Source organism: Lissotriton helveticus, chromosome 7 (genome assembly GCF_964261635.1).
Source record: "Lissotriton helveticus chromosome 7, aLisHel1.1, whole genome shotgun sequence".
In the NCBI taxonomy this organism is placed as follows: Eukaryota; Metazoa; Chordata; class Amphibia; order Caudata; family Salamandridae; genus Lissotriton; species Lissotriton helveticus.
This window is the reverse complement of record NC_136068.1, coordinates 1573262130-1573274950: the sequence shown is the minus strand read 5'-3', so window position 1 is coordinate 1573274950 and position 12821 is coordinate 1573262130. Positions and strand designations below refer to the sequence as shown.

The following is a 12821-nucleotide window of genomic DNA, read 5'->3' as shown; positions in this document are numbered from 1 at the left end:
AACCGGGCACATACTCCACTAGCCTTGAGCCAGTAGGTGTAATATACATACATATACACACGCACACACACACATATTACCTACCGGCGCTTGCCAGTATTTAGTTATAGTTAGGAACTTGTTTTCATAGAAAAAGCGTTTTTTGGTTTGCTAATAACTTTGACGCCGTTGGATGACCGTCCATGACATTTCCCAAAGCAAGTGCTCTTCTTTGCCTAGTTCGTCATGAAAAGTTTCGGGGTGATCCGTCAAGAGGGGGCCGACAAAATGAGGGGTCCAAACAGGCATTTTCTTAATTCAATTTCCCATAGGGATTTTGAACTCGACCACAGCCCGAACCGCTGAACGGAATTACACAAAATTTGACAGACAGCATGATTTTGGTCTGGAGAGAGCCCCTTTTCTAATTTGGTGTAAATGTGTTCAGTAGTTTTGGAGTCATTTTAAAAAAAGGAAATGATTTATAGATATCTCGGCACAGCCTTATCACAGATCTCATGGAGGAAGTGCTAGCCCCATCTTGGGACTCGAACTCAGCTGAGTCCCAAGAAAAAAGGTTACTTTTTACCTCTGATCAGTGAATCCGCAATAAAATAAATGTTTCTCATCGGAGATGGTACAGTCCGTTGAGTCTGAGCTCTGCCCACTGCTTAGCACCCATGTACCTATGCCCTGGGTGGGCAAATACAACACCAGGGTATGACAAGTCCCTTACCTCTAACTGCGCACCGCAGATCAGAGAGAGGTAGCTGGTGTTCAAATGCCCTGCACAAACGGGCAAAGATAGATGTTCCCTGGACTGTTCTCCTGAAGAGAAGCACTCTACAGATTTTACAAACGTACTTTTACAAAGACAAGTGCCCATATTTCACCTGTCTACCTCTGAGACATCAGCAGCACCTTTGGAGGAATTGCTAACATTATACAACTAAAGGATGGTTTTGTGTATGTAAGATCTGAACCTAACTATAACATCACCGTAACCTTTGTTTTCGCCAGTGAATATATATATAAATTTTCTCGACATGTATGCTCACACATTCGAGCAGACTCCAGCATACTCGGGATCACGTAAAAAAGATTTTTTTGTGGCTACATACAACCAGGTAACGTGTTTCAACCGCAGCTGCGGTCTTTGTCAAACCTAATGTTGCCGCCATTTTAGTTTTTATACACCCTCACAAAGTTTCCACATCCTTAAAGTGACAGTGCCAAATTCATGAATTAGAGTGACATGTGCATTCCTATTGAAAAAAAGAAAGTGACCGGTGACTATTCATTGAATCTTCTTGAAAAGTGCAACATTTGTATACAATATACTCCGTTTAGCACGAACGGTAAACTTCATTCAAAATCCATGTTTAAAAAAACTTCTAAACTCTTCATAAAATCTCTGCTTGATAAAAATTATGTCTGCTGAATCGGATTCTATAATTGAAGATTATTCCTACATTGTATATATGGGCATGATTGTCTGTAGACTACTCATGATAAAATCATCTATTTCATCAGCAACAGATACGTGACACAGAAAATACAAATAGTCATAACATTTTTTGTGTGACATTTCTTGTAACACTATTTTAGGGGAAGTGACCATTCGCATTCTTTGGCGCATGTATCTGAATTTTACACCATTTATAGACAGTTCATCTTTATTCTACAGTGCAGTGCAAGTAAAAAACTATAAAAATAGGTAAAACGTTATTTGCAAGAGTGTGCTCAGATAGATACCTTTTTGTACAGCACATATTCGTAGTCATAACTAGTTCAAAACACAGTGTGATGACCAGATGCATTATTTGAAACTACAGCATTATAGGTGAACGTGAAGGTCTTCCTCAGTATTAAGACCATTGGGAATCTTGGGATTAAAACGTAAAATGTGTTGTGAGTCCAACTGTCTAAAATGTTTCTCTCTAGTGCCTCCCCTCAATCTCTGTGGTACCTGATCCAATACAAAGTATTCCAAATTCTGCACATTGCTCTTATGTACCAGTTCAAAATATCAGGCCACCGGGTACGATTGATCCTTATTTTGGATGGCTGTAATGTGATGTAGAATACGTTGATGTACATGTAGAATAGTTCTACCAATGTACATTTTGAAACAGCTATATCTCAGGGCATACACAACAAATTAACTTTTACAATTTATAATCTACCACTTTTTGTCTGTGAAAGGTAGGGGCACGTATGTGATGTTCACGCCAAACTTACAAGCTTTACATTTATGGCACCGTCTAAACCTCTTACTCTCTCTCAACCATGTTTCTTGTTGTTCTACACCTGGACTGTTGACCACAAGGTCCTGTTGCAATGATTTTGCTCTGCAAAAGGTGATAAGGGGCCCGTTATCTGTCTTTGGCCCCAAAATGGAAACATTGCATACCATATGTCAGCGATTTTGACATATGGCTCTAATCTTTTGGTGTTGTGTACTGTACCGCGTACTAAATCGGAACTTCTGATCTTGCATAACAGGAGGGACATCGATGCTGTTCCTGCTTGTAAATATTAACTGTTCCCTGGGTTTCAAGTTGGCTTTATCCTTAGCTTTTTCTAGACTAGCCTTGTTATAGCCTCATATTTCGAATCTTTTATTTAATTTTCTCTCTGCTTTGGACAGTTGTTCTGGACAGCTACAGTTTCTCCTCATACTCAGACTCTCCGCATAGGGGATACTGTTCTTGAGCTTGGTGGGATGGAAACTGCAAGCATGTAGTATTGTGTTACCTACTTACCTACAGTGCTCTTACAGAATGTTTTAGTATGGACCTTTCCATCTACCACATACATCGCTAAGTCTAGAAACTGTACCTCCGTCTCGCTAAGGTATGATGTGAATTGTAAATTCAGATCGTTCCTGTTAATCCTTTTTATAAAATACTCTGCTGACAGGTTACTCCTTCGCCTTATGACAAATAAATCGTCAATATAGCGGGACCATATGGACACATTTTCTGTCATTTCTTTAACAAAATGAGTTGCCAGCACCTGCTCCTCCCACCAGTCCATATGCAAATTTTCATAGCTGGGGGCGAAGCAGGTGCCCATTACAGTCCCCCTCCTCTGCTGATATAGATCCTAACCAAAGAGAAAAATGTTGTTGTGCAAGCACCAACCTAACATGCACACCATCATTTCAGTGGGTCTGTATAGGGTTAGTGGTCGAGAACTCAAAAAGTACTGCACTGCCCTAATTCCATCTGTATGCTAAATACTGGCGAAGAGGGAGAAGCCATCCAACATCATCATTACAAAGTCTTCCTCCCACTCAATGTCATAGATCTTTTTTTAGAAAATCTCCTGTATGCCTGGTATATGATGAGAGACTTTTGACAGGAAACTGTAAGAAATGGTCTAAATATTTGGAGGGGTTTTCAAATAAACTTCCTATAACAGATATAATGGGACGACCAGGTGGCACATTTAAATTCTTATGGATTTTAGGGATGAGATACAGCACTGTGTAACTGGTGAATCCACTTTGAGGAACAAGAATTATGCTCGAGAAATGAGCCCTACTGATTTTCAATGTGCCAAATCTGAACGGAATTTAGTTGTAATATCTTGAAGAATATCATTATCTATTCTTAACTAGCATTGCCTATCATTAAATTGCGTCATTGCTTCTTCCTAGTATATGGTGAGAGGCCAAAGGACAATGTTAATGCCTTTGTCCGCCTACCTCTCTATATTAGGCTGTCAATGCAACTTGGTCACTAGTTTTTTGTATCCGATCTCTGATGTGTTTGTTGGATCCTTGACCTGTTGCTCGGCATATAGCTCCTTTAAATCTTGAAATATTGAAAAACCCAAAGGTCATAGGGACGTTATTGTTAGGGTGATATTTCACTCGTACAAAATCAGAGAAATTCAGCAGTTATAGTTAGCAAAGCTAACGATAACCCGCGCCCCTGCAATGCACTGCTTATGACCTCACATATTACATCACTCATGACATGGTCAGTGACATCACTAATGACATTTCAAATGACATCACTAATGACATCATCCAGTGACTGAGTGTTTTTAAAATGTTTATGAGAGTTAAATAAATATACCAAGTGTTGGACTTTGGCCCTTAGGGCAGGTTCACCCCTAGACTTTTTGCTTGAAATGGTGACCTGGAGATGGTGATTTTTGGATTCTGCGCACTTTCACTGTGTCCCAGTGGAAAGTGCGTGCGCACTCTGAGTGCATGTGCTGAGCTAGGCCTGCCCGCCCATAGGAATGCATGGGGAATGTATGTGTCCCTGGTAGTTCCTGATGCGTGGGGTGTACAGGCTTGAGTCTGGTATGTGTGAACTCGTGTGAGTGAATGCTGCGCAACGGTGTATGCAGCATGTATGTGTCTAGTAGCGAAGCGCCATTTCTAGACATGGCTGTACGTGTGCTGTGAGGGTGCTGGCGTGTGATTGGCTGGAGCTGGCTGGCATGCCAGGCTCCAGGAAGTCTGGATGGGTCTGCCCGGTGGTGAGTGGGAGATTAGCATGAGTGATGTGTGGGAGGAGTGTACCTGTGTCCTGGATGGGCTGGGTTTTCCCCACACAATGCTGGCTCCGCCCCCCTGTGGTGTGTCTAATGACCCAAGCCCTGCCAGTGAATAGAGAGGGTGGTTGAGGTAAACAGAGTACTCAAGAACCAGCTGCGACTGGTTCCGCCCCCACTCTGCACCTTCAGACAAAGGAATGCACTGTATAAAAATGGGGCTGTGTCCCCACAGATGTTGTTCTCTTCCAGGATCCTGAGGGGGCTGTTGCTGCTGCTGGGCCAGAGGACCGCCACTTGGGGTGTCTCCCTGCCTGGAGACCCAGTGTGCTGGCTCTGGGCCCAGCCTTGCCCCCCGTGCCTTGCTGAAGGACCTTTTTTTACTGGACTTTGTTGTCCTATAGCGTCTGGGGGCGCTGTACTGGATTGATAGCGCTGGGAGCGCTTTGCTTTCCCCTTCTAGCGCTTACGAGCGCTTTATTTTGCATTTAGCGCTGAGGGGCGCTTTACTTTTGGAAAGCAGGTGCCCACCCTGCGTGTTGTGGTGTGTTTGCGGCTGCCCACGCCGCACCTGTGGCCGTTTTTATTGTCCAGAGCGAGTGCCTACCTCGCGTTATTTTAAAAATGCCGTTCTGCTCGTGAAAAATCACCGCCGCAGCCCTGGTGCGCGGAGAAGCCGAGGAGACGCCGAAAGAACCACCGCTGACGTCACCCGGGAGCCGCGCTGCCATTGGTTCAGGCTGCGGGAGGCTCGCCGGGCGACCTGTGCGGTGATTGGGCAGAGGAGTGAGGAAGAAACCAGGAAGCGGACGGGAGGCCACCCCGCGCTCCTGCCGAGAAGAGGAAGGAACCGTCCTCCGGCGAGGCTCTCCCGAGGAGAGAGCCCTGCCACCGCCCCCAGAAGAGCCCAGCAGAGAGGAGCCGACGCCACGAGGAGCCGCCGCCTCAGACAGCCGGTGAGTGCGGGCGGGCTCCGGGTCGCTCCTATGCCCAGAGGAGTGCAGTGGGCAGGTTGGTGTGCTTAGAGCGGCCCCGTTGGCAGCGGGCCGCTCCCATGACCTCGGGGGCATCCCTAGATTGAGCCTGAGAGGTTCTTGGGCCCAATTATTGATTCTGAGTCCCCCGAGCGGGACTCCAACGAGTGGGGCATATATTGCTTTAGAGCCCACGAGGCTCCATCCCCGCAATTTGTTGCAGAGCCCAGAGAGAGGCTCGGTGCCAGTTCTTTTTGCTTCGAGCCCAGAGAGGCTCAGGGGGTCATCCTGTCTGCTCAGAGCCACGAAGGCTCGTGGGGGCATCAGTTGTTTTGAAGAGCCCAGAGAGGCTCTTGAGTCCCACATTGTTGTATTAAGGAGCCCAGAGAGGCTCAGGGGCAGCCCATTTGTTCTTAGAGCCCAGTGAGGCTCTGGAGGGCCACATTTATTTCTTCGGGCCCGGAGAGAGGCTCCAGGCGCCAAAGTGGTTGTGAAGGGCCCAGAGAGGCTCTTGAGCCCCCACTGTTGTTCTTGAGCCCTGGCAGGCTCAAACATTGTTGCACCAGTTGCCCAGCACTTTGTGGGCAACTGCTACGTTTAGGACCCTGACACTTTGGACACAGGGCGTCCTAGCCCCAACAAGGCCAGAGGGCCTAGGGACAGTCACAGGTGGTGACTTACGTGAGTTTGGCGCAATTGTACTTTCTATGCACCTCTGAATGTATTGTTTATGCGTCATGTGCCTTTACACCTCTGAATGAATGTTATGCATTGCATCATGTGTTTTCCTCTTACACCCCTACAGGTATTGTAATACATAGGTGGTTGTTTTCTCCCTAGTACAGGTGGTGCTAGTGAGGTCCTGGTTACCAGTAATTACTGGTTGTGTGCTATTTTGTGCTATATTCTATGTACTAAGTGCTATTTCTGAAAGTGCTATTTCTGATTCCTGCCAGTGGTCCAGGTGGCCCTGTCTTGTAAATATCCCCCTGTAAATTCTGCCCGTGCCTCTGGCACATTGTAAAGTGTGTGTTTTATCTAATGTGTTTTTGGTGTAATACAAAGGCTATTTTTATATAACCTTGTGTGGAGTTTCCTTTGTGGTGGGCCTTTGGGTGTTGTTGCTGGGGTGCGTGCGCAAATACTTAGCCTACATCGCCTCCAAGTTTAGCCTTGCTGCTCGCGCCACGTTACCTAGAGGGTGAGTAGGGGTTATCTTGGCGTGTAACTCCCTTGCCCTGACTTGGGTGTGGTGGTCTCTGACTGACTTTGGCGAAAGCCCTGGCCAGCCGGGGATCCCATTTCCAACATTGGCGGCAAGCGGTGGGATAAGGATTTGTGTTTGCCTTGTACCTTAGTAGCGGCTGGCTGCACCACAAAACTCTGCATTTTAGATGACCACATTTTAAGGGGATTGTTTTTTTTTTGGAAGTTTCATATTTTCTTCTCCTGAAGGTAGCATTGTGCAATTGTGTCCAGTGCATTTGTTCCCCTGCCCCGCGCCCAGAGTCTGGTACCTGTGTCACTTGTGGTCAGGTTGAGAAGTCAGGGGTGGTAGAAACTGCCTTACTAGTCCGAGGGGGGGGTTGTGTGTGGATGAATGGTGTGTGGCACTAGGCAAGTGAGTGTGAGTTCTCTGGGGTAGAGAGCTTGCTGAATACCTTGTGAATTGTGTACTCCTGTGTTAGCTCAGACCCCTAGGTTCACTGTGTGATCTCTTCACTAGAACGTCCGCCAGAATGGTGCCTGCTTTTGATGTCTGTGATCTGTTTAGATACAGTATGGGAGAGTTGGTAAGGTTCTGTGAAGAGAGAGACATAGGGGTGGATGAGTTAGACACTCAGTCCGAACTTAGGAGCAGCCTGATCCTATGGCAAAAGTGTCAGTGGGACCTTGAGCGCAGTGAGGAAAGGGCCCGGGCTTCACACCAGGAGGGTGGTGGGTCTGTGGGGAGCCCTGAAGATTCAGAAGAGGAGGAAGAAAATGATAGCACAGGGACGCCAGCAGATAGTGAGGACCCCATAGATAGGGAGTCCCTTGCTGGGTCCAGCATAGGAGGCAGCGCCTCATCCCTTTCCCTGTCCCCAGAGGAGCTGGAAGATAGGAGGAGAGAAAGGGAGCACCAGCTGGCTTTAGAGAGGCTCAGGTTGGAGCATGCCCAGGCTATGGCACAGCTGGGCATTAGAAAGCAACAGCTAGAGACCGAGAGGGTCTTAGCGCAGGAAAGGATAGAGGAGGCTGAGAGGGCCTCCACCAGAGGCGAAGTAGCTCTGGAGGGTAGACTATCCCCTGCGCGCAGTGTTGAGTTTCTGGATCCCCCAGGGAGGGTTGGGTCCAGTGGTGGCAGCTATTTAGATTCCAGTGTAGGAAATCCCAGTCCCAGTTCCCCCAGTCTGGTACCTGTTTCCCAAGAGGAGGAGTATAGGTTGAAATTCAGGGGCAGTAGGAAGCTGCCTCACCAGTCGTGGGAGAAGTTTGAGGATGAATGTTGTGGAGCACTGTGGGCTTGGGTAGAGGTTCACACTGACTCTGATTTTGAAGTCTTGTTTGATCTTATTGTCAAAGAGCAGGTGCTCAGTGGTTGTTCGCCAGAGTTGCGCCAACACCTGTTGCAAGTTGGATTTACTGATACAGAGTTACTGGCAAGGGAAGCCGACCGCTGGGAAAGGGCCAGAGGTTCTCTAGAGTCACTGGTGAGTGACTCCAAAAGTAGTGGTTCAGGGATCTTCCAGCCCAGCGTGGTGGAGGAGGCTCAGTGTAGCCCAGCTAGGTCCCAGGATAGCGAGGAGGGTGTAGGGGCTCACTGCCTGGCTCAGTGGAGCAGGAGTGAGGGGGAGACCAAGGTTCCCCAGACGCCCGAAGCCCTGCCTCAGGACTTGGATGGTTTCTTGAGGGAACACCAGGTTGGGGACCTAGGCTGTCCTGTTAGTCCACTTGAGGAGGATCTCCTAGTGAGTAGAGGACCTGGAGTGTCTGTAACCAGAGCTCCTGTGGTTCTAGAGTCTGGCAGTACCGCTCCGGTAGGGAGGGTACAGGAGTCCAGAGTGAGGAGTGATTGGGGGAGTTCCCCAGTGGAAGGACCAGTGGGTCAGGGACTACCCAGTTGGGCTAGGTTCCCGTGTAGTGACCATGGTGACACCACTTCTGGTCTGGGGGATCGTCACGCACTGTCAGGTGGACAGAGGGCGGGAGATCTGCGCCAGACAGACAGTCACGCAACAGATGTGACATTTGTTAGCCTCAGGGGGATTGCGAGTGAATCCCCAGAAGTCCTGGAGTGCCAGGCAATTGTTCCACCGAAGGTTCTAGACCAGAGGTTGGGAGGCCAGGTTCAGGATCAGCCTGACCTGAAGGGTAGGACGACTGTAACCAGTGTCCTGACCGGTTCTTCTTCCAGAGGAACTTCTCCAGGTGGGAGAGGGCAGACCTCTGGAAGGGGGTGCAGAGGGTGGGAGAGCCCACCTCTGACCCCGGTGCAACCTGAGTGGATAAGTCCTGGGTTGGAATGGCGTTCTAGGGGTACCCCTCGCAGAGGGAGGAGGAACCCTAGGAGAAGAGGTAGGGGGAGGAGAGCCTTCCCCGAGACTCCTGGTCCGCCTGAGGTTGTAGGCCCTCGGCTGGAGTAACAGTGGCAGTCTAGTCCTGTCTTGCAGACAGGAAGAGTGGAAAATGGCTCCTATGTGCCAGGGGTTACTACCCCCCGCTCTGCGAATTGGCATGGACCCGTGGCACCTGGGTGGCCCAGGGCCTGGTCCTGGCCGCGGACAACTTGGGAGTACCAGTGGGGTAGCCCAGTTGGTCCAGACAGTGTGTTGAGAAGGAATCCCATGGGTTCACCGTGGCATAGAACAGGAGGGTGTCCCTGCAGTTGCGGGCCCGCGTCCGTGTTCTATCGCCCCAAGCAGGGAAGTCCATCACGGTGGTGATTGGTCTCCCCTGCGTTTTGGCTGGAAGGGGGTTATGTTGGACTTTGGCCCTTAGGGCAGGTTCACCCCTAGACTTTTTGCTTGAAATGGTGACCTGGAGATGGTGATTTTTGGATTCTGCGCACTTTCACTGTGTCCCAGTGGAAAGTGCGTGCGCACTCTGAGTGCATGTGCTGAGCTAGGCCTGCCCGCCCATAGGAATGCATGGGGAATGTATGTGTCCCTGGTAGTTCCTGATGCGTGGGGTGTACAGGCTTGAGTCTGGTATGTGTGAACTCGTGTGAGTGAATGCTGCGCAACGGTGTATGCAGCATGTATGTGTCTAGTAGCGAAGCGCCATTTCTAGACATGGCTGTACGTGTGCTGTGAGGGTGCTGGCGTGTGATTGGCTGGAGCTGGCTGGCATGCCAGGCTCCAGGAAGTCTGGATGGGTCTGCCCGGTGGTGAGTGGGAGATTAGCATGAGTGATGTGTGGGAGGAGTGTACCTGTGTCCTGGATGGGCTGGGTTTTCCCCACACAATGCTGGCTCCGCCCCCCTGTGGTGTGTCTAATGACCCAAGCCCTGCCAGTGAATAGAGAGGGTGGTTGAGGTAAACAGAGTACTCAAGAACCAGCTGCGACTGGTTCCGCCCCCACTCTGCACCTTCAGACAAAGGAATGCACTGTATAAAAATGGGGCTGTGTCCCCACAGATGTTGTTCTCTTCCAGGATCCTGAGGGGGCTGTTGCTGCTGCTGGGCCAGAGGACCGCCACTTGGGGTGTCTCCCTGCCTGGAGACCCAGTGTGCTGGCTCTGGGCCCAGCCTTGCCCCCCGTGCCTTGCTGAAGGACCTTTTTTTACTGGACTTTGTTGTCCTATAGCGTCTGGGGGCGCTGTACTGGATTGATAGCGCTGGGAGCGCTTTGCTTTCCCCTTCTAGCGCTTACGAGCGCTTTATTTTGCATTTAGCGCTGAGGGGCGCTTTACTTTTGGAAAGCAGGTGCCCACCCTGCGTGTTGTGGTGTGTTTGCGGCTGCCCACGCCGCACCTGTGGCCGTTTTTATTGTCCAGAGCGAGTGCCTACCTCGCGTTATTTTAAAAATGCCGTTCTGCTCGTGAAAAATCACCGCCGCAGCCCTGGTGCGCCGAGAAGCCGAGGAGACGCCGAAAGAACCACCGCTGACGTCACCCGGGAGCCGCGCTGCCATTGGTTCAGGCTGCGGGAGGCTCGCCGGGCGACCTGTGCGGTGATTGGGCAGGGGAGTGAGGAAGAAACCAGGAAGCGGACGGGAGGCCACCCCGCGCTCCTGCCGAGAAGAGGAAGGAACCGTCCTCCGGCGAGGCTCTCCCGAGGAGAGAGCCCTGCCACCGCCCCCAGAAGAGCCCAGCAGAGAGGAGCCGACGCCACGAGGAGCCGCCGCCTCAGACAGCCGGTGAGTGCGGGCGGGCTCCGGGTCGCTCCTATGCCCAGAGGAGTGCAGTGGGCAGGTTGGTGTGCTTAGAGCGGCCCCGTTGGCAGCGGGCCGCTCCCATGACCTCGGGGGCATCCCTAGATTGAGCCTGAGAGGTTCTTGGGCCCAATTATTGATTCTGAGTCCCCCGAGCGGGACTCCAACGAGTGGGGCATATATTGCTTTAGAGCCCACGAGGCTCCATCCCCGCAATTTGTTGCAGAGCCCAGAGAGAGGCTCGGTGCCAGTTCTTTTTGCTTCGAGCCCAGAGAGGCTCAGGGGGTCATCCTGTCTGCTCAGAGCCACGAAGGCTCGTGGGGGCATCAGTTGTTTTGAAGAGCCCAGAGAGGCTCTTGAGTCCCACATTGTTGTATTAAGGAGCCCAGAGAGGCTCAGGGGCAGCCCATTTGTTCTTAGAGCCCAGTGAGGCTCTGGAGGGCCACATTTATTTCTTCGGGCCCGGAGAGAGGCTCCAGGCGCCAAAGTGGTTGTGAAGGGCCCAGAGAGGCTCTTGAGCCCCCACTGTTGTTCTTGAGCCCTGGCAGGCTCAAACATTGTTGCACCAGTTGCCCAGCACTTTGTGGGCAACTGCTACGTTTAGGACCCTGACACTTTGGACACAGGGCGTCCTAGCCCCAACAAGGCCAGAGGGCCTAGGGACAGTCACAGGTGGTGACTTACGTGAGTTTGGCGCAATTGTACTTTCTATGCACCTCTGAATGTATTGTTTATGCGTCATGTGCCTTTACACCTCTGAATGAATGTTATGCATTGCATCATGTGTTTTCCTCTTACACCCCTACAGGTATTGTAATACATAGGTGGTTGTTTTCTCCCTAGTACAGGTGGTGCTAGTGAGGTCCTGGTTACCAGTAATTACTGGTTGTGTGCTATTTTGTGCTATATTCTATGTACTAAGTGCTATTTCTGAAAGTGCTATTTCTGATTCCTGCCAGTGGTCCAGGTGGCCCTGTCTTGTAAATATCCCCCTGTAAATTCTGCCCGTGCCTCTGGCACATTGTAAAGTGTGTGTTTTATCTAATGTGTTTTTGGTGTAATACAAAGGCTATTTTTATATAACCTTGTGTGGAGTTTCCTTTGTGGTGGGCCTTTGGGTGTTGTTGCTGGGGTGCGTGCGCAAATACTTAGCCTACATCGCCTCCAAGTTTAGCCTTGCTGCTCGCGCCACGTTACCTAGAGGGTGAGTAGGGGTTATCTTGGCGTGTAACTCCCTTGCCCTGACTTGGGTGTGGTGGTCTCTGACTGACTTTGGCGAAAGCCCTGGCCAGCCGGGGATCCCATTTCCAACACCAAGGTTTATTGGTGAATCAGTGGGTGTATAAGTGCATGTATGGATGATTCAGTGGGTGTGTGACTGACTGTGTAAGTGAGTGAATAGGTGTCTAAGTGAATGTGTGAGTGACTAGGTTGTGCGGATGTCTGCATCAATCTGGCAGTTGGTGTCCAAGTGGCTGTATGGGTTGTTGAGTGGGTATGTGAGTGGCTGTATGGGTGATTTATTGGTTGTCTGAGTGTGTGAGGGGTGTGTGACTGCCTGCATGGATGAGTGAGTGGGTGAGTTAGTGAGTGCATCTGAGTGGCTGGATGGGGGACTGCGTGTGTGTGTGGCTGTGTCAGTCAGTGAATGAATGCGTCATTGGTATATGGGTGAGTAACAGGATATGTGAAAGGCAGTGTAGGTGAGAGTTGGGAGCATATGAGTGACTATGTGTGACTGAGTGATTGTGAAAGTGGCAGTATGTGTGAGCGCGTGCTTGTAGCAGTGACTGTATAGGTGAGCAAGTATGTGTTAGTATCTGTATGACTAAGTGAGTTGGTGTGTGAATAACTATAGGTGAGTAAGTGGCTGGATGATTGGCTATGGGTGAGTGAGTATGTGTGTGAGTAGCTATATGAGTGTCTGACAGTGTATGAGTGGATATGTCAGTGGCTGTATTAGTGAGTGGGTGTATGCGTGGCTCAATGGGTGAGTGA

The 12821-nt window shown here is 50.1% G+C and overlaps 1 protein-coding gene across 11 annotated transcripts in view; it reads right to left on the bottom strand.

Annotated features, from left to right (window-relative positions):
- KASH5 (KASH domain containing 5) overlaps window positions 1–12821 on the bottom strand; it is a 3089192-nt gene that overhangs the window by 1858109 nt on the left and 1218262 nt on the right. The window lies entirely within an intron of this gene.